We start from the raw sequence: 22,170 nt of genomic DNA on the forward strand, positions 1-22,170 counted from the left end.
AATAATAGAGTATTGGTTTAAACCTTTTTTCATTGTACAGAAATTTTAAGTTGGGTATTTATGCATCACATCAGATTCTGGAAAGCAAATGTGCCTCAACAATCTTAATATTTCTAGGATGGGTATTATTTTTCTTTGAAAATCCTAAATTGATCTCAATGCCATTATATTTACTTAAATACAAAACCTAAGCATTTTCATGCATTAGTACAGTGCTCAAATTTTGAATTCTAACATGAAAAAGTTAATTTCATGGCACTGCATAGTTAGGTCTTTTCAAGACATTAATAAGGTAATATTGATTGTCACTTGCTTAAGGATTTTAGTAACACTCGAAGGAAAGGAAACATTTCACCTTTAAAACTCTTCACAAATATTAACTAATTACTCCTCATAAACTCTTATAATAAGAAATATATTATTATCTCTCTTGAAAGCTGTGAATGTGGTTTACCATATAATACTCCAATTTAGCACATTCATGAATAGTGATTAAGGGTAGTGATTCTGCACTCAAATACTATAATTAAATCTCCTTCCAAGATGCTTCCTTTGTAAATAGCACAACATAGTAATTTCTAGCCTTTTCCTTCAAGGGACTAGTCTTGATCATTTAAGAGAAAGGAAGTCTGGATAATCTGGGCTATTATGACAAACCTTCGTAGACTGAGTAGTTTATAAATAACTGAAATGTATTTCTTACAGCTTTTGGAGGCTGGGATGTCCAAGATCATGGTACCAGCAATTTCAATTACTGCTGAAGGCCTCCTTCCTAAATAGCTGTCTTTTTGTTGGAAACTCACATGATGGAATGAGGAATTCCTCTCCAGTCTCTTTTATGAGGGGATTAATACTATTCATGAGGGCTCTGTCCTCATGACCCAATTACCTCCTAAAGGCTTCTCCTCCAAACACTATCACCTTGGGAGTTAGAATTTCAGCATATGAAATTTGGCAATGCAGGGCTGGTGGTGTGGGGGTACAACTATTCAGGATACAGCACAAAATAATGGGTTGAATTAAATATGTGTTGTCCAAATTAAGTCTGTAATCTCAATTTTTTAGCATTTTTAGAATTAGAGCTTTATAGTTACACATAGACTATAAAGTTTTCATTATTGTATTCCTTATTACCAGCTCAGGGACTGATACATATTGAGTGCTCAATAAATATTTAATGAATTCAGTGAAACTCAATGAATCCCCTTGAAGGAGTTTCTGGTATTAAAGCCTATAACACTACAAACTCACACATGCATGGAAATTGATTGCAGGTCATGATCCCCCTTTTCCCTTCCCCTTTTCCCTCTGGTCCTCACTAATCCTCTCCCATTCTCCTTTGTCTTCACTACTTGACAACTTTTGCTTGTCTATTAATTTATATTGTTTTGGTTTTTTATATTATCCTATTCTTTCCTCCCCCTTTTCTTTATTTTACTCTAGTTTCCACATATGAGAGAAAATATTTTGACCCTTGAATTTTTGAGTTTGGTTTATTTTACTTAGCATAATATTCTCCATTTTCATCTATTTACAGGCAAATGTCATAATTTCACTTTTTTTTAAATGTCTGAGTAGAATTCCATTGTATATATATCACAGTTTCTTAATCCAATCATCTGTGGTTGGGCATCAGGGTTCATTCCATAACTTAGCTATTGTGATTTGTGCTGCTATAAACATTGAGGTGGCTGTATCACTGTAGTAAGCTGATTTTAGTTCTTTTGGGAAAATATCAAGAAGTGGTATTGCTGGAACAAATGGTGATTCCATCCCTTGTTTTCTGAGGAGTCTCCATAGTGTTTTCCAGAGTGTTGATTTTTTGCTTTTTATCTATTGGGTCCTTGGTTTTCTAATTTAGAAGGCTTTTAACTGCTGTTTCAATTTCATTACCTAATATTGGTTTGTTTAGGTTTTCTATATCTTCCTAATTCAATTTGAGCAGATCATATGTGTCTAGAAATTTGTCAATGTCTTCCAGATTTTCCAGTATATTGGAGTATAAGTATACAAAATAGATTCTCATAATCCTCTGAATTTCTTAAGGATTCTGTGATGATATCTCTTTTTTCATTTCTGATCTTATTTTACATCTTCTCATTTTTTGTTTTGATTCATTTGGCTAAGGGTTTGTTAACCTTATTTATCTTTTCAAAAAAAAAAAAAACCAACTTTTTATTGCATTGATCCTGTGTATTATTTTCTTATCCTCAATTTCATTGATTTGGGCTCTGATGTTAATTATTTTTTGTCCTCTGCTGATTTTGGGGTTAGTTTGTTCTTCTTTTTCTAAGATCTTCAGGTGAGATATAAGCTTATTTAATTAGGATCTCTCTAATTTTGTAATGTAGGCACTCAGTGTTATAAAGTTTCTGCTCAGAACTGCTTTCATACTGTCCTAGAGATTTTGATATGTTGTATCTCCATCCTCATTTGTTTCTAAGAATTTTTTATTTCTATTCTCATTTCTTCTTTGATCCATTCTTTATTTAAGAGAGTATTGTTCAATATCTTTGTGTTTGTGTAATTTCCATTATTTTTCTTGCTGTTTACTATTGCTATAACTTTGTGGCCTAGAATATGATATATTTTGGAAAAATTCCATGTACAGCTGAGAAGAAGGTAAGTTCAGCTGTTTTGGAGTGGAATATTCTGTAGCTGTCTATTGGGTCCATTGATTTATTGTGTTTGGGTGGGGGATATCTTTATTGATTTTGTTTTGATGATCTACCTTTTGGTAATAAGGGTTATTTAAATCACACAGAATTATTGTGTTGGGGTCTATGTGGGATTTAATGTCACAGAGTATTCTTTCAATGTAATTTAGTCTGTTGACATTTGGGGCATATATGTTTATTATTGCTAAGACTTCTGGTTGTATTGTTACCTTTACTAGGATGTAGTGGCCTTCTTTATCTCTTCTTATTAATTTTTTCTTGAAATATGCTCTGTCAGCAGTGAGAATAGTTATATTCTTATAACTGCTTATATTCTTGGACTATATGCCTTAAATATTTTTTGCCATCCTTTTACATTCAGCCTTTGGATGTCTTTGCCTATGAGTCTCTTGTAAACAGCATATTGTTGGATCTTGTTTTTTGGATCCATTCTACTAATCTGTGTTTTTAATTGGAGTGTTGGGGCTGTTAACACTCAGCATTAGTATGGGTATGTGTTTGTGGTTTCCTGCCGTTTTGTTTTTTTGCTATGTTTTATTCTGTTTTGATTCTCATTTGTTGGATTACTATTCTATTGATCTTCCTGTGTTTAGAAGTTTTCAGAATTATTTTTTAGTTCCTCTGTGTACAGTTTATCTTTGAGTATTCTTTGTAGTGCTGGCTTGGTACTCATGAATTCTTTTAGTTTACCTTTATTGTGAAAAGTTTTATTTCCCTCTTGAATGAGCTTTGCCAGGTATAGTGAACTTGGTTGGCAGTTGTTTTCTTTTAGGACTTATAATATCTCATTCCAGGACCTCCTTGATTTCAGGGTGTAAGCTGAGAAATCAGAAGTGAGCCTGATTGGTTTGTTTCTAAATGTGAACTGGTGTTTTTCTCTTGAGACTTTTAATATTGCCTTATTTTCCATGTTAGGTATTTCGATTATGATATGCCTTGGCAAGGCTCTTATTTAACTGGGTCTATTTAGAGTCCTGTAAGCCTCCTGTATGTGGATGTCTGTCTTGTTTCCAATATGGGAAAAGTTTTCTGTAACTCTCTCATTGAAAATGTTCTTTATAAATGCAAATCAAAACTACAAATGAGATTTTATCTCACTTCAGTCAGAATGGCAATTATCAAGAATACAAGTAACAATAAATGTTGGCAAAGATGTGGGGAAAAAGGTTCACTCACACATAGCTGGTGGGACTGCAACTACTATAGAAAGCAGTATGGAGATTTTTTTCAGAAAACTTGGAATGGAACCACCATATGACCTAGTAATCCCATTCCTCAGCATATACTTAAGGACTTAAAATCAGCATACTGTAGTGATGTGGTCACATCGATGTTTATAGTGGCTCAATTCATAATAGCTAAGCTATGGAACCAACCTTCGTGCTCTTTGACAGATAAATGGATAAAGAAAATGTAGTATCTATTCACAATGGTATATCGGCCATAAAGAAGACTGAAATTATGGCATTTTCCAATAAATGGATGGAACTGGAGACTCTACTGCTAAGTAAAAGAAGCCAATCCCATAGAACCAAAGGTATAATGTTCTCTCTGATATGTGGATGCTGACACATGATAGGCAGGGGTAGGGGGTGGAGAAAGAGGGGAGCCTCACTAGATTGAATGGGGGGGCCTGGAGGGAAGGGAGGGGAATGGGAATGGGAAAGACTGTAGAATGAATTGGGCATAACTTTCCTATGTTCATATATGAGTGCACAACCAGTGTAACTCCACATCATTTGCAACCACAAAAAAGGGGAGTTATACTCCATGAATGTATGATAAGTCAAAATACATTCTACTGTCAGGTATAAATAAAAAGAACAAATAAAAAATGTTTTAAAAAGAAAATGTTCTTTGTGACTTTATTTTGTGTCTCCATGTTCTCTTGTATCCCAATTATTCTCAGGTTTGGTGTTTTAAAGTTTTCCAAAAGTTCTTGTATATTCTGGTCATATTCTGTAATTTTTTCCCATTTATTGCCTTCTGTCAACTCAAGATCATATAGCCTGTCTTTAAGACCTGAAGTTTTGTCTTCAAGGACTGAGTTTCTATTTTCTACACATTCTAATCTGTTAGTGCTGCCTTCAACTGAGTTTTTAATTTTATTGATTGACTTTCATTTCTAGGAGTTCTACTTAGTTTCTTTTCACTATTTCTATTTCTTTATATTAAAGTATTCTTTCATCTCCTGTAATTGCAGTCTTAATTCCTTCCTTAGATATTCTTTTAGTTCAATGAACATTTTAATAATCAGTTTTTTATAATCTTTCTCTGGGCTTTCATCATTTTTCTATCAGTGGGATTTTTTATTTGGGAATTGTGAATTTTAGGGAGGGATTGTTTGCCTGTTATGTTTTCAGAGATCTTGAACTTGTGCATCAATTGAGGTGGATTCTCCTAACCTCTATTTTTGTGCATGTCCTTTTGTGGACAATTATTTTACCTATACTGGGACTTCTTTCTGCTTTTGATATATGCATAGATATAAAAGGGTGGGACATGAGTTCCCTCTCTGGTTGTTCCTCATTGGGTCCTTGTTTTGATGATTTGGGACTTTTGTCTCTTCATTTTTTTGAGTTGGAGTAATGTCAGGGATTGTTTAGTTCAACAGAAGAGTCTCTGATCTGTGACCTGTTAGTATCCTTGTAGATTCCCCACATCTCACAGAATGGGGTGAAATCAACAATGATAACAACCATTGCAAACAATAAACAATACAGGTTAAAGTAAACACCCAGTTACTACTAATTTCTTCAACAGTAACTGCCACCAGAAAAGAGGAGTGGTGAGGACAGCAATTGTCAACAGTAAAGCAAACAGCAGGTGTCAACTCTATAATCCATAGCAGTGATGATTGTATTAGTATTAATGGTGGCAGGAGGAGTTATATAAATCAATAATTTCTGAAAGATGGTAAAAATACAGTTATTTAGAGAAAAAGGAAATGTCCTAGGAAGTTGGAAAAAACTTTACAATTTGAAAAAGTGAACAGAGAGAATGCAGAAGAGTTGTACCAAGTAATGTTTTTATGGAAGGAGTGGGGAAAATAGAAAAAGAAGGTATTGGAAAAGAGGGAGCGAGAATTTGGCCATTGGGAGGAGAAGATAAAAGAGAAAGACAAACAAATATATGAAAATAACACAAAAGTTAACTAAAATATACAATTCAAAAGTCCAAACCCTCAAAAGACAATGCTAGGAAAAAATAAGTACATTAAAAATGCTAAAAATGAGAGAAAAAGAAACAAAGAAGTTTATGCATATATTTCTCTGAACCAGTCAGTAGAGCCAGAATTCACACACATGCACATATACACACATGAATGCAGGGAAAGAATTTAAAAATCAAATTTAAAAAAATTAAAAATTAAAAAAAATTAAAATATCCAAAATCTTAGTGAAGGATGAAGGAAACTTCTCCACTGAGGTGGTAAAAATAGTTGAATGGATTGTGGGATCACTGTTTATGTCCAACAGTCTTTCTTTCTACTTCATGAGTTATGTACTATTAGAGCAAATGATGGGGATTGTTAAACCTTCCTGTTTTTGTATTTCCTTGGATTGAAACTGTTTGATATAAGATTCAGCTTCATTCCTCAGCCGTATGAGGTGGGATGAGTTAAAGAACTGTGTTTTTCCATTTGGACCACTTTGGTGCCCTTCCAAGTTACCATTTCTGCAATATTCTGTGAGGGAAGTTCAAGTAGGTGGGGCTTAGGTCTAATCAGGCCTCACCTCAGGGGCTTTGTTGGGTGAGGCTTTCTTTGGAGAGGCTAGATTGACTTGCCCTTGGGGCTAGACAGTAGCCAATCTCTTCTGTGGGTCTGGTTCTCAGGAGTCTCCCAAGAAATCCAATCATGGGGCATCCACTCACTGCTGCCTTTAGTTGGTCATGTGAGCTACTGGATACAAAGGAAAAGTGAGTTGGGAGTTGAACTCCCCTTCATCTTTCCAACTCAAATCCCTCTGTGTATATTCTACTCTATGCTGTTTCACTCATGTTCCATCAGGCCCAGCCTAGGTCACTTGATAGGCTCCTTCCAGGATATTGTGGTTGTGTGTGTGTGTGTGTGCAGGTTTTTTTTTCCCCGATCTCCTGTGTTCTGCATTTGCTGCGGGGACATGATTGTTCCAAGATGGCTCTAGCCTCAGCTCTCCACTTAATCTCTTTATTTTTATTTAAAGGTTTTAAAAAATGTTCTCTTTCATGAATATCTGCACACTGAACTTGCAAAACAAAGTATTATTGTTACTACTTTCATTCTGAAAAGCAAATTTACTTGTTTTAGTGTAATTACTATTGTACCACTAAATTGATTCAAATTTTAGAAACTTATCAAGAAGGTTGTAACTTGCCAGTATTCAAATAATTGGCAGTCCTTTCAGGTTTATTTCCTTATAAAAACTTAGAAGATTCATTAACATCAACTACTAATGTTGTCTTCATGTGAGAAAAAAGAAGCAGTAAGGGATACTCTCCACTTTTTCTATTGTAACACATTTCCCATCATTCCTATCTAGTTCACCACTAAATCAAGGAACTAAATCAAAACCACTCTGCCTATCATCTGCCTTAAGCTTTGGGAATTTGAATACAAAGAAGAAGGAGAACAAAAATAAAAGAGGAAGGCAATGGAATGGGGACAGTTATATATGAACCTGTCACTGAAAATTCAGGAATAGCTATCCATTTGACTGAACGAATTAGCTCTGATCATATACTAATGGCAAGTCAATGACCATGACTAGGTTGTAATAGACAGCCAACATTTATTATGTATCCGTTATGAGCCTGGTACTGGAATAGAGTGAGATAGAGTTCCTGCAAACATAGATCTTCCAGGTAGTACACAAATGGAGTAGTTCTTGGTTTAATGGTTGTGGCATTTTCTGCAAAGAGTGAAGGCATCTTCAGGGATTGGATTCAGTGATTTCTGCAGCTCAGCACTCCAGTCTTCCTGATAGTTAGAGGAGGGTCATGAAGGTGATTAATCTGATAGCATCTTGGTTTATTTAAAAAATCAGAAAATTCAGACTGATTTATTCTGTTATTGAGTATTATCTTGTATTTTAGAAAGTTTGTTTATGTAGGGCATGGTGGCTCATGCCTGTAATTCCAGCTTCTTGGGAGACTGAGCCAGAAGAATCATGTTTGAGGCCAATTTCGGCAAATTAGCAAGACCCTGTCTCAAAATAAAAAATAAAAAGTCCTGAGGATGTAGTTCACTTGGCAAGCACCCCAGCCCACCCTGGAGTCATCCCCAGTACCACCAAAAAACAACAAAAAGAAAAAGCTTGTTTAGTGACTTTGTTTGCCAGGATTTTAGAATTTCAGCAATTAACACTTATGCAGCCTGTGTTCTAGAAATTGCCACTACCAGGGAACACAGGCACAGAAAAAATGGAAATTATAATGGAGTGTGATAAATACCATGATGGGTAATCTGGACTGCTGGTGGGGAGTTGGCATGGATTTAGAGGGGAATATCCAAGTTGAGTCTTAGAAAAAAGATGGAATTAGCAGATCGAATGAGAAAAGAGAATAGAATTTCAGGCCAAAGGAATGACACAAATAGTCTTTGATACAAGTGAGAACATAGAGAACCACGATGGTCCAAGTGAACATGGAATAGGAGGGTGGAAGAGCTATCTTAAATCTGAAGAAATAAGAAAGGCCCAGATCATGAAGGCCCTTCTATGTCATCTGAGGGAACTTAGAATTTATTCAGGGAGAAAGGAGCCACTGAAAACTTTACAAGAGGAAAGGGGGAGGACGAAATCTGTATTTTACATGTATCATTCTGGCTGCAATATGTGGGAAGGATTAAAGTACAAACAAGATTTGAGATAGAAAAATGGTTAATATAATGTTAAAATTAACTAACATATGTGGAGCCAATTATAGGAAATAAATTGTCACCATTAGTGTTAGTGGAATCCTAAGCCAGAGGCCTGACTTTGGGGATCCCAACTAGGTCCATCACTCACCCCAAAAACCAAAAGTAAAAGTAATAGTAAAAAAAACAAGAAAAGAACTTGAATCAATATGACCACATTGGGGAGGCAGAGTGAGATCCAGCGCCTCATCTCTATCTTCACAGGGCAGTGGGTGGGAGTATGCATAATTGAGCAGTGTTGGTTAAACTATGGTTTGATCTAGTTGATCAGGTTTCTAGTTCTGGTTCTTTGAGGTAGCTATGGAGAAGTCCTTACACTTGGTGGGGTGTAATGTCCCCTTGTTGCTCAGGATGTTTATCTATCAGACCTGTGATCCTGGAAGGGGGCAGTTTAGTTTCCATGAGACAGTTCCTCATACTTTCTCATTATGGGATTTAACGTTGTGTTAGTTGATACACAGAGTTAATAGATGAGGAAGGGTATTATACATTATGATGTATGAAGATCACCCAGATGTTCTGGGTCTGTAAATCTAAAGAGATACATAGCAGGTAGCATTTTAAGCATTTATGTTCAAGTTTTCTTTAGAATTTGGAATGCTGGGCAAAGGGAGGGAGAAATGAAAGGAACACTGCCAAGGACAACCCCCAGAGGAGCAGTACTCTCACAGGACCATTATTGGTGTCATCATTAGGGTTGCTTACTTCTTTTTCTTTTTTAGAAACAATTAAAAAAATTTTTTTTTGGCAATGCTGGGGATTGAATCCAGGGCTTCACACATGCTAGGCAAACATTGTACCACTGAGCTTCATTTTCAAAATGGAGCCCAAAAAATGTAATAATGCATCACAAAATATAATGCTAAAATGTTAAAAAATTTTTACTGTTTACTAATTGTATTTAATACTATATCCTCCACAGCATTTATGTTAACAAGCTATTGAAAGTTGACATGTAAGGCATCTGTGCAAAATACTAGCTTACAACAAATCTGTGGTGATGTCCCAGCCCAGGTTCATATATGTTCAGTATTTACTGTATCATTATATGTGATGTGATAACTCCAATATTCAGTTTTGTTGTTTTTGAACTACTCTACAATTTGGGTTGGTACCTCATACCTTAAGCTATTATGTCATTTAGTCTTTTGTTGGTTTGAATTAATCATTTATGTATTAAATTTAACTTTTCCATGTACTTTGCATAATTAAAAGGAATAATATTGATAGCTATTGATTTTGTGATTTAAAATAAAACCTCAACTTATTAAATACTACAAAAAAACTAAACCTATAAGTGTCTTTCATTTACAAAGCATTTTCACAACAATTTCTTTTTGTGGGGGCAACCAGGGATTGAACTCAGGGGCACTTGACCACTGAACCACAACCCCAGCATTTTTTTGTATTTTATTTAGAGACAGGGTCTCACTGTGTTGCTTAGCTTCTTGCTGTTGCTGAGGCTGGCTTTGAACTTGTGATCCTCCTGGTTCTGCTAAGCTGCTGGAATTACAGGCCTGTACCACTGTGCCCAGTAAAATTTTGTTTTTATAAGTGGTAAAATATCAATATAGATGATGATGGTATACAATTGCTGTAGTTTGACTTTAGAAGCATACCTAATTTGTATATTACACGAATATTGAGATCCCATCCAGTGCCAGGGACTGGGGATATAACTGGTATAAGAAAAACAAAGCATGTAATGGGAGATATTTATAACACATTCAAAGTTAAAAACCATGCTTTAGGTCTTCACATCCTGACCAAATCTTTCTGTTTATGCTAGATTCTTTGAGTCTTTGTTTTAGTGTCTAGGTGGAGTAAGGGAGGGGAAAAAATAGCCTTTGGTGTACTATTAGAGTAAAGGAAGCCAGGCATGGTGGCACAGGACAGTAATCCCAGCTGCTCAGAAAGCTGAAGCAGGAGGATCACAAATTAAAAACCAGCCTCCGCAACTTAAGGATGCCTTAAGTGACTTAGCAAAACTCAGTCTCAAAATAAAAAATAAAAAAGGGCTGGGGATGTGGCTCAGTGATTAAGTGCCCCTTGGTGGTTCAATCCCTGGAGAGAGAGAGAGAGAGAGAGAGAGAGAGAGAGAGAGAGAGAGAGAGAGAGAGAGAGAGAGAGAGAGAGAGAGAGAGAGAGAGAGAGAGAGAGAGAGAGAGAGAGAGAGAGAGAGAGAGAGAGAGAGAGAGAGAGAGAGAGAGAGAGAGAGAGAGAGAGAGAGAGAGAGAGAGAGAGAGAGAGAGAGAGAGAGAGAGAGGATGTAGAGATATACTTAAAGATAAATGAAAACTAATACTAAAATCTATCACATTTTTTCAAACTGTGTTTTTTGATTCTTTTGTATCATACTGGACAATCAGTACACATTGGAGTCAGAGTTATTTTTCTAAAATATTTATTTGACAGATATTCTTTGAGCATTTATTATGTACTAGGAACTATTCTAGATTTTGGGGAGATAGTAACAAATTCAGAACAAAAACCTCGGCTTCTCATGAAGGTTATAGAGTAGTGAAGAGACAAAAAATGTACAGCATCTTAGATGGTGATCATTTCTAAGGAGAAAAACAAAGCACGGAAGGAGGTTAAGAAGTACATAGACAAAGTTTTAAATGGGGTTAGTGAGAGAGGGCCTCACTGAGAATGGGGTATTTAAGTACAAACCTGAGGAGGTGAGTCAGCAAGTTCAATGTGTCTGGAGAGTGTGTCAAGCAGAAGGAACAGGTGATACAAAGTCCCGAGGCCTGAGGAACAAGGGGAGGGTGGTAGGTGAAATCCAATGAGACTTATGGATCAGTTAAGGCTTTTATTCTTTTGATTTTTTCATTCAGATATTGTTTATTTGGGTCTTTTTTGCATATTGATGATATATAGTGTTTACAAAATTTATTACTATGACTATTTTAAGTCCTAACTGACTCCTGATGCATGGGGGGGCTAACAAACTAGTTTTAGAGCAACTTTAGGTTTGCAACATATTTGGGTTCCTTAAAAATGTCTATTTATCCTCTCATTATGTATGTGTTTTCTCATAATTGAGAATATTTATAAAATTATAAAATCTGCTTTAAGGTCTTTGTCAGCTAATTCTCTCTGCTGTTCTTGGTTCTGTTCTATTGATTACCCTGTCCCACATAAAGCTTTTTTTTTCCCCCTGCTGTGCATAGTTGGTAATTATTTTTTATTGGGTATCAGATATTTCGAACCTTGTGTTGTTTTATTCCTTCATAATGTAGGAGTGAAAGCCAAGGGAAATTGAGTGTAGATCTTTGTTCTAGCACATAATTAAATGACTTAGGATCAGGCTGACCTTTTCAAATCTTGCTTTTATGTTTTATTTTGACGGATCCAGAGCAGCCTTTTATTGAGGACTAATTTGGCTGTGCTACGCACCTGATGTTCTCTGAGGATTCCACCAAAGTTTCAGGGCTCCTAGTTTTTCTGCTCTGGCTGATGAGAAGACAGTATTCCCAGGCTGGTTGGTGCTCTGAGAATTGCTTCAGGAGGTTTTTCCTGAGGCCTCCTGGGGTTTGCACCCAACCCTGTGCTGATGGGTACTCTGCAAAGCTGCCAAGCAGTTTCTGCCCTGTTTCAGGAGCTCTTTTTCTGCAGTGGGAGTTCTAGCTGCCTCCACCTCCCTGAACTCTTGGCTTCTCACCTCCAGCCTTGTGACCACTGGACTTCCTCAGGTTTCTCCTTCCCTGGGCATTACAGTGGCAAGTGGCAACAGTTTAGAGAGAGCGTAAAGATCACTTCTTTTGTTTTCATTCTTTCAAGGGTCACAATCATGTTCTGGCTGTTATGCAATGTCAGAAAATACTTATTTTTATATGTTTATGATTTTTCTTTTTCATAACAGGAAGACAATTCTCTAGGCTGATAATCCTTCATGGCTAGGAATAGAAGTCCTAGTGTAACTTTTGATAGCTAAATGGTAGACTAAATAAAAGCCTTGCCTAACCTAAGCTGTTTATATTTATGTGTGAACTCTGGCCCATACTTATAAACCTGGACTGTATACAAATGAAGCATAAGTTCTGCCAACGTGTTTTGGATGGGGTTATCTCAAAGTCAGTCTGCAGGCAAGGATTTAATTTTAGAGCAGATTCCACCAAACACAGGTGGAAGAGTAGGGAAGTGAGAGAAGGTGAGGTCCACAGAGGACACTAAATGACTGGGTACATCAGGTCCCAATCCTGCCCAGGATCTCTGTGAGCTCCTAGAGCACAACTCAGAGTTATTACAGTTGAGGAAGAGGAAAGCTGGGTACATACCCAGGGACACTTGATGTGGCACTTGTCAAGAGCAGTTCCTCTGTGTTGATTCTGAACTTTGGTTTCACCCACATGCTGCTTGTGAATGTCCTTGTATTCAGGTAAAGGCTGGCAGGTGGAGTCTCAGATGTTCACAGTAAGCGGCTGTCAAGGTGTAGAGGCAAAAGCCAAGAGAAAGGTTAAGGTATACCAGTAGCATTCCTACACTAAGATGTCAGATGCTGATTAGACTCATTCTAAAGAAATGCTGATTTCAAACCAGCAGACTAAATAGACCTGACAGAATAGATACAGGATTATGTCAATCATTTCCTTTCATAATAGAGAATATACTTTTATTTCTTAGGTACAGTGAACACTTACGTTATCTGGAACTCACAAAGAATCAATAATTCCATACATTTCATATTATATGTACTTGAACATTCACCCTTTTGTGTACCTGAAAGTAGTGACATTTTGGCTTATTTAATTTTTTAAGAAAAATATAACACAGTTTATATTGTCTTCTTAAATGAGGATGTGAAATAGGAGATTTTTGTTGAAGACAGATTTGATTGTATTTAATGTGTTGTATTAAAGCTGTCAATGTAGTTGCATTCATAGATGTGAAAAGAAAAAAAAAATTAGAATAGATGGGCATGTGGGTAATGCCTTTTTTGAAAAAACATCTCAGACCAGTTTGATTGTATGCATTTGTGTCTTTCTCCTGAAGGGAGGGGTGAAACATGATAGCTGGGCAGGATCCATAGGGAGTTACACAAAAATAGTCATGAGATCACTATAGTGTTTGCCAACGCCGTGGATGTGATTTCATTGCCTTTTTTTTTTAACCCCAAAGGCATCTCCTTCATGGAAGCCATCCCCACCTTTGTCTTTTTGGAGCATATCTACTGTTTCTACACCATGAACACAGGATCCCAGGAGTCTCCATATTCACTTACTCAAACACTTTCTCCTCTGACATATTGTTGAGAGAATGAAGTGAGGATCATGCTTCGACTTGTTAAGGATTTGTGCTAGAGATATGGAAGGATTATGTTTTCTTAATAATCATTGAGGTCAATGTCATAATACATTTTTCGGAATGTCACTCCATTTCATACATTTCTTCATGTTCCTTGTAGCTTTCTATTAGAAATAGACTATTGGAATTACTTTTTTATGTATTATAACTTTAATAATCATGTCAATGTTGAAAACCTTCCAAGTATTATGATTAATTGGTCTGATTCTTTGTGAATACTCTTCCAAATCAACAACACAGTAAAATCTGAAAGTAAATATATGTCTCCTTGGCTCAATTAGTAAAACAACACTGGAACTCAGGAAGATGTGAGAAAAGGTCCAAGTAAAGGTCTTTTATCTTGAAAGGAGCATTATGATTGCCTGAAAATGTCATCTTCTCTAAATACAAATATTTATAAAATTATTCAAAACAGGTGACTATTCTTTTATGGATTTACACTTGACTTCAAAATATTTTATTTTATAGGATTTTAGCATTCTAAGGATGCATTTTTCCTTATCTTGCTTTAATCTAAAGACATTTAGTTACTTAGAATCCCTTCAGTGTGCAAGTTGGCAAATGACTTTGCAATAAAAAATCAGCTGGGATATAGACAGTACTTAGAAGTGTATTATCTGAAAACTAAAAAATTTATGCTGAAATGTTATGATTTATAATTTTTTTTCATGAACAGCATCTAGCCTTCTAGTGCCATGTCTCAGTGTGAAATGCCAAAGCTAAATGCATTTCCTTTTTTTAAAAAAGTGTCTATAGCTCAGTTGGCTGCTTTACTCAAATAAAACTGTACCTTTTCTGTAATCAGAGGGCCAAAGATGTGGCATGCTTAGATCTTCTCGCCAGGAACCATTCACTAGAACATCCTATTGCTGCCTCAGGGTAGGCAGTGTGATATGTAGCATAGTCACCTAAATCGGCTGACTCAGGACGTGTAAAGTATATCAACAGCTGCTCTTCTGCTGATATCATGCAAGATGGGTTATAATTTCTGCCAGGAAGTCTGGAAGGACAAAGATTGTTTTTCTTTTGCTTACATCACCAGTACCTATAATGGTGTTTAGACATCAAAAAATATTCAGTGAACAAATGACTTGGTCTAGTTCCAGATGTTTTCTAATATTGTTTTCCTTATCATTCATAGGTCATTCATATCTGACCCAATTCTCTACCTGTCTGGGTGCCCACTCACTTAGATTGGGCTTCTAGTGGTGTTACCAATGATTGCACTTATCATAGTACATGATAGTTTTCCTATTTACAAGTCTTCATTCACCATTGGGCTGAATGTCCCTTCACAGTGGTGATCCTGCCTTATATATCCTTTCACCATCAAAATCTAACACAATGGTTTACATAATGTTCAGTAGATTCTTAACAAGCAAGTCTTGTCAACATTTTCAAGACATATGCAAGTATCTGCTTCCTTTAATACATTAGCTTTCCACTAGAGCAAGATGAGTCTATGCCCAAAGGTAAATTTTGATTAAAAATAAAAAGAAATATAAAATGTCAACTGTGCAAGGTCCCGATCTTTAATATAGAGATTGATGGTCTCATTCATGCTTTTAGTATTTATTGTCACATGCTGACTGTGCCTGACACAGACTCAAATGCCTGCCTTCTTGGATTTTATATTCTAATAAGGAAAATACATAAGTAAGATAAGTAAAATATCAAGTGGATTGCATAGTAATCTAGTGCTAAGGAAGGAAAGGGGATACAAGTAATTGGAAGTGTGGATTGACCATTTGATAGAGTGGCCATTTCCAGCATCAACAAGGTGATTTTTGAGTAAAGACCTGAAGATACAGAGTGACTACCTGTAATACATTGAAGGAAGAGGAACAAGCATTTAAAAAACCAGTGGCCCATTGTTAGTGCTCATATCACTTACTCTTCTTGGCAGCTCTCAGTGTAGCTGATCACTCCGCTGTGTCAGTGCCACTCTCTCAAGTGTCCTCTCAACCTGCTGAAAGCCCTATGCTCAATTTTCCTCTTCTTGATTTCCAACCATATGATTCTTTCCTTCTCTCTCTACTGTCTATTTTTCTCATTATATCCTGTGGCTAAATACACTCAAGTTTATAATTCTAACCCTGACTTCTCTGAAAACTGGACCTGTATCTCCAAGTGTATACTTAAGATCTCATCTACACTGTCCAATACTCACCTGAAATTTGATATGCCTGACATTAAAACTTTTGATTTGTAGTCCCTTTCTTTTTTCCCCCTGCACTCCCTTTCTTTTTTCTCCTTTTTAAAAAATATTACTTTTAGTTATATATGGTGTTAGAATGTATTTTGGAAGAATATACATACATAAAGTATAACTTATTCTACTAGGTTCCCACTTTTGTGGTTGTATGTGATATGGAGTTACCCTGGTCATGTTTTCAATGACAAGGCTAGGAAAGTTATGACCAATTAATTCTACTGTCTTTCCTATTCCCCTCTTCTCTCCCCTTCCTCTGTTATCCTCTGTCCAGTTCAATCTATTTCTATTATTCCCTCCCCAATCTCCCCCATTTTAAGCTAGCATTTACAAATCAGAGAGAACATTTGACATTCAGTTTTTTGGGACTGGCTTATTTCACTTAGCATGATAGTCTCAGTTCCATCCATTTACTGGAAAATGCCATAATTTCATTCTTCTTTATTCTGAGTAATATTCCATTGTGTATATATACCATATTTTCTTTATCCATTAATCCATTGAAGGACACCAAGTTTGTTTCCATAGCTTGGCTATTGTGAGTTGAGCTGCTATAAACACAGATGTGGCTGCATCACTGTAGTATACTGATTTTAAGTCCACTGAGGAGTGGGATAACTGGGTCAAATGGTGGTTCCATTTCAAGTTTTCTAAGGAATCTTGTTACTGCTTTCCATAGCGGTTGCACCAATTTTCAGTCCCACCAACAAGGTATGAGAGTACCTTTTCCCCCACATCCTTGTCAACACTTATTGTTACTGTATTCTTGATAATTGCCATTCTAACTGGAGTGAGATGAACTCTCAATGTAGTTTTAATTTGCATTTCTCTAACTGCTGGAGATGTTGAACATTTTTCATATATTTTTTGACCATTTGTAATTTTTCTTCTGTTACATGTTTGTTCAGGTCCTTTGCCCATTTATTGATTGGCTTATTTATTTTTTGGGGGTTAAGTTTTTTGAGTCCTTCGTGTATCCTGGAAATTAATGCCTCATCTGAGGTACTAAGCAGGTGTGAAGATTTTTCTCCCCATCTGTAGGATCTCTGTACTCGTTCTTGAATGCTTCCTTTGCTGTGAAGATTTTCAGTTTGATACCATCCCATTTATTGATTCTTGATTTTACTTCTTGTGCTTTAGGAGTCTTGTTGAGGAATTCTGTTCCCAAGCTGACATCTTGGAGAGTTGGGCCTACTTTTTCTTCTAGTAAGTGCGGGGTCTCTTGTCTAATTCCTGGGTCCTTGATCCACTTTGAGTTGAGGGAGGGTGCAGGGAGGGTGAGATATAGGGCTTTAATTTTATTTTGCTGCATACTGATTTCCAGTTTTCCCAGCACCATTTGTTGAAGAGGCTATCTTTTCTCCAATGTATATTTATGGTGCCTTTGTCTAGGACAAGAAAACTATATTTCTGCTGCACTCCCTTTCTTAACACCTGCTTTCCTTATTCGTCCCCATCTCAGTAAATGGCACAATCACTCCCAAATTTCTCAATCTACATTTTGGTATTCCTCCATGAGCACTCTTTGGTCTCACATCTCACAGAAAATTCTTTAGCAAGTCCTGTTGGATATCCCCACTGTTCCTTCACTTAACTCATGTCTCTGCCCAAATGTCACTCCAGCACAAGAGGCTATTCCTGACCTCTCTACCTAAAACAGAATCTTTCACCAGGCTATATTCTCTTGTCTTAGTTGATCTTTCTTAACAGCCTTCATCACTATCTAAAGTTTTTATGTGTATTTATTTTATTCTTTGCATGTTTTCTGTAACTCACTTAGCACACAGTGTTTTTGTTTTTACTTTTATCTCATTTTTCTTTGCTAGGTTTGCAGTGCTTCTTAGAATGATTCCTGATGCATGAAGAGGCTAGGCCATAACTCTTGTTACTTCAGAAATACCTAGATTCAAATTAGTAGAAAAATAGGTTTTATTCAAAGTCAGTTTTGAAGGAAGATAGAAGAAACTTAGTTGTTTCAAAAGTTCTATTTCCAAAAATCTATAGGATGACTAAAATTTTTAAGGGTAGAAGGGATATACTGGGACAAAAGATAGGAGTTTCACAGATGGAGTCCTGAAGTCTCCTTATCAATCAAAAGGAGTTGGAACTTCCTGGGGCCTCTGTCTATAATCTTCCTTTTACATAATGTGTTTCATTTAAACTGAGGAAAGGAAATGTATATAGAGGTCTTTGTTTAGACTGTAGAATATCAAAATGAAGGATTTTAGAGATGGAGGAACAGAGTTGGGGTGGTTGGGTGGGGTAGGTGTTTCACAGCACTTCAGATTTCTTTCTCAGCAGGAGGAAGATATTTCCAATTTCAGATGTGGCTGTGGGGGTTGGGGGATTCCCCAAATTCAATCTGTTTCAATCTTTCTTTTGAGCTTCCATAGGACCCTGTTTATAGCCCTGTCATAGTACATGAAAAAGAAAACTGTATCATGATTGGAAGTTATTTTTCTTACTTATTAGACAGTGAACCCCTGGAGGGAAAAGACTGTAATATTCATCTTTGATATTCTGGTGCTAGAAAAGGGTTGGGCTCATAGGGGTGCTTAATAAAAATGCACTTAATGATTTCATGCTTACTTGGTCTCATTCCCTAAAGCATTAGGCTGGTAGACATACCAAGGATTGTTATGATCAACTATCTTGCATTGGGTACAACACAGCCATTTTTGGTTTAGAAAATAGTTGAATAATATTCAGGAACCATGTAAAATATAGGACTATGACTTTTTATAGCTAAAAAGTGTGCAATTTTGCACCTGGCAAAAATATAAAGTTTAGGACAACATTAGAGTGTCTTATATTTCATAGAGTTTGGCATTGGTGATCATCTACTCTATTGCATTATTTTACACATGATGAAAGGGAGGCCAGACAACTGTTGCTGCTTTCCCATTTGGTGGCCTTCCCTGTGTCCCTGTTCTTCCACGCACTACTCACTTTCCTTGGCCTTGTTCACCACCTCTCCAGGGGAACCACAGAAACACTGTATATGTCAAACCTCTTCACTCTGTTTTATTTTCTCATACCAGATTTTCTTTTCCATATATTTAGAAGCCTCAGTGATCCAATTCAGTGTGTCATACTCTTATTACACAAATATGAGCAAAACAGACTTCTTAGATCATGTATTTACATGAATTCTAAGCTGTATCCCGACTCTAGATATCATCAGCATTATTAAAAGCTATGTTTAACTTGAATTATTTCTGGTAGTGGTTAGGGTTTCTGGTAGTTATTTAGGTGGATTTGTGGAGTAGTGGGTAATTTATGGTTTTTTGGGAGCAAGGTGAGCATTCTAACAATGAGAATTGCATTATACCTAGAGCATATAGGGACAATAAAAATGTCTTGGGCTGTGTAGAATACTTTCTCTTAAGAAATATAGTATAGTGAGTATTTAATGTCTGGCTTCTGAGCGGGAACCTTCTTTGTGTTAGGGGTGCAAGAACAATTTAAAAATGGGTGATGTTGATAAGGGCAAGAAGATTTTTCTTCAGAAGTGTGCCCAGTGCCACACCATGGAAAAGGGAGGCAAACACAAGGCTGGATCAAATCTCCATGGATTATTTGGGTGGAAGACAGGTCAGGATACTGGATTCTCTTATACAGATGCCAACAAGAACAAAGGCATCACCTGGGAAGAGGATACACTGATGGAGTATTTGGAGAATTCCTAAAACAAAACATCCCTGAAACAAAAATGATCCTCACTGGCATTAAGAAGAAGGGAAAGAGGGAAGACTTAGTAGCATACCTCAACAAAGCTATTAATGAGTGATAGCCACTTCCCAATTTATTACCAAACAGAAATGTCTCATGGCTTTTTTATGTGCACCATAATTTAATTGACGTGATTCACCAGAATTCAGATCACCAATGACTGACAAAATTATTTTTGTTGGACCTTCCTGATTTAAGTAAAGTTGACTTTGTAGCTAAAATAATATTTTGGTTATACTCCCATTTCAGTAAATTCTCTCACTGTTTCCCCCTTTTAAAGGTATGGTTGGACTTAATTAGTAATGTTCAGTATTTCACAAAAATGGTGAAAGACATCTCAAAACTGGTTTTATATTTAAGTTTACATAACTATGTGAACTGTTTCAATATGGGGAAAATCCCTTCACTCTCTCAGAACCAAGCATGATTCCCATGTGTTTTAATTTGTGTTTGTTAGCCTATTAAAGGCCACGGTTGAAGATAAGGAAGCAGTATCTACTTTATATTTTTGTTGACCATGCCAATTTAATTAGAATTCCCTCTATCTCAAATGCTGTCTTTTCCTTATGGAAAGGCATTTTAGTGTGGTTTATGTATTGTACTAAATAAAGAATATTTAACACTTAAAAAGAAAAGAAACAGTATAAATCATTACTTGTGACTTTTCCTCCTAAAAGGTGTCACCTGTTTCCTATTTTGTGTTTCCTTATTTTTGAGAATGCTGTAGAATAAAGAACAGGAAATAATTGACATCACATGTAGAGTTTGTATGGCTAATTTTGGGGAAATAAAAAAGAACAAAAACTTTGAGAATACATATTTGGATTGAAAGAGTTAGTAGTTAATATGTACTTAGAAAACTGAAATGTAGAATCACCTCCTATTGGAAGTGATTATAATTTCCATTTAAGTATGGTGAGCAGGGACAACAACTTTAAAAAGTTTGCACTGACTGATTTTAATGGTAAAATGCTGGACTTTGAAACCTTAGAAACCTTAGAAAAAGGGTTTTTGTTTTATTCCAAGACTTCCCTGATGGTCCTTTTTCCTCACTAATTGGGGTAAATGTTTTTCCCTTGTCCTCTTAAAACACCTGGTGTATCATACTATTTTCCTTTTTGGATTGAAATGGTGTGTTTTCACTTTTCCTAAATGCAACTTAAAGTCCCTGAAGGCAGAAATCTGATTCTCTATTCCTGTTAATAGTGCCAGCCTTCTCCCAAACAGGCTCCAACATGTTCTCCATCCATCTGTTTCCAAGTCCTGTTGGTTCAGCCTTTATATTTCTCTCCCATTAGATTAAGTCACCCTGAGAAGTATCACAAACACACCAAACGGGTTTCTCTGCCTAAAGCTACTTTTGGAGAACCAAACGTTTTCAGGCTCTAGAGATGATGGCAACCTTCTCCCCATTCCAAGTGTACATGAAGTAGGCACGTTGCCCTCATTTAGCACAGCCTTGTGATTAACGGCAAGGACTCTGGAGCCAGGCTGCTTGGATTTGGATCTTGGCTGTACCATTTTAGTAGCCCCGTCACTTGTTGGCTGTGTGACCTTTACTTGTCTCTGCCTCAGTTTCCTCATCTATAAAATGGGGATAATAATAATCTCATATAGTGATATGATAAATAATAATTAATAATTAAGGGATCAATAATATAAAGTACCTGACAAGTGCTACACTTTAGTTATATTTATCATTGTCATCACTATTCAATAACACTTGTTTTCTAGGAATTGATAGAAGTCACAGAAATTCTATGCAATAAATTGGTGGTGTCTAAAAAACTGCTTCCCTAATGCCCTTGTGAAGAGACTTCTCTAGGCTAGACATCTAAAGCTGTTCCAGGCACTAGACAAGTCAGCTTCAGAGACCGAGTGGGAAGCAATCAGTGAAAATGTACTACTGTACAAATCAAGGGGTACAAACTAGTAATTCATTGGTCCATATGGTTTTGTAAAAGTAGATTTAACTGTGATGGTTTATTTTATGTGTTAACTTGAATGAGGGATGCCCAGATAGCTGGCAAAACATGAATTCTGTGCGTATCTGTGAGGGTGTATCCGAAAGAAATCACCATTTGAATTGATAGACTGAGTAGAGATGACCTCCTCATTAATGTGGGTGGGAATCATCCAATCCATCCAGAGCCTGAATAGAACAAAAAGGCAGAGAAAAGGTGAATTCTTTAGTGCTTGAACTGGGACATCTGTCTTTTCCTGCCCTCAGACATCATCACTCCTGGTTCTCTGGCCTTCAGACTTGAAATGAGACTCAAACCATTGGCTCCCTTGCTTCTCAGGTCTTTGGGTCCTGATTAAATTGCACCCCTGGCTTT

The 22,170-nt window shown here is 36.5% G+C and overlaps 1 protein-coding gene and 1 pseudogene across 4 annotated transcripts in view; both read left to right on the forward strand.

Moving 5' to 3' along the window:
* MAPK10 (mitogen-activated protein kinase 10) overlaps positions 1–22,170 on the forward strand; it is a 310,585-nt gene that overhangs the window by 32,756 nt on the left and 255,659 nt on the right. The window contains exon 1 of one of the 3 annotated variants that reach the window (XM_079153290.1): positions 17,174–17,305. The exons of 1 other annotated variant lie outside the window; for it this stretch is intronic. The gene's annotated coding sequence lies outside the window, so the exon portion shown is untranslated. Of the gene's footprint in view, positions 1–17,173; positions 17,306–22,170 lie in introns of those variants that run through there. One more of the 3 variants, XM_079153293.1, reaches the window with a different exon arrangement.
* On the forward strand, positions 19,308–20,542 carry LOC306669463 (cytochrome c-like; annotated as a pseudogene). Its single transcript has one exon. The product of its transcript is annotated as a cytochrome c-like (transcript).

Source organism: Sciurus vulgaris (assembly GCF_902686455.1).
Source record: "Sciurus vulgaris genome assembly, chromosome: 9".
NCBI classification, from domain to species: Eukaryota; Metazoa; Chordata; class Mammalia; order Rodentia; family Sciuridae; genus Sciurus; species Sciurus vulgaris.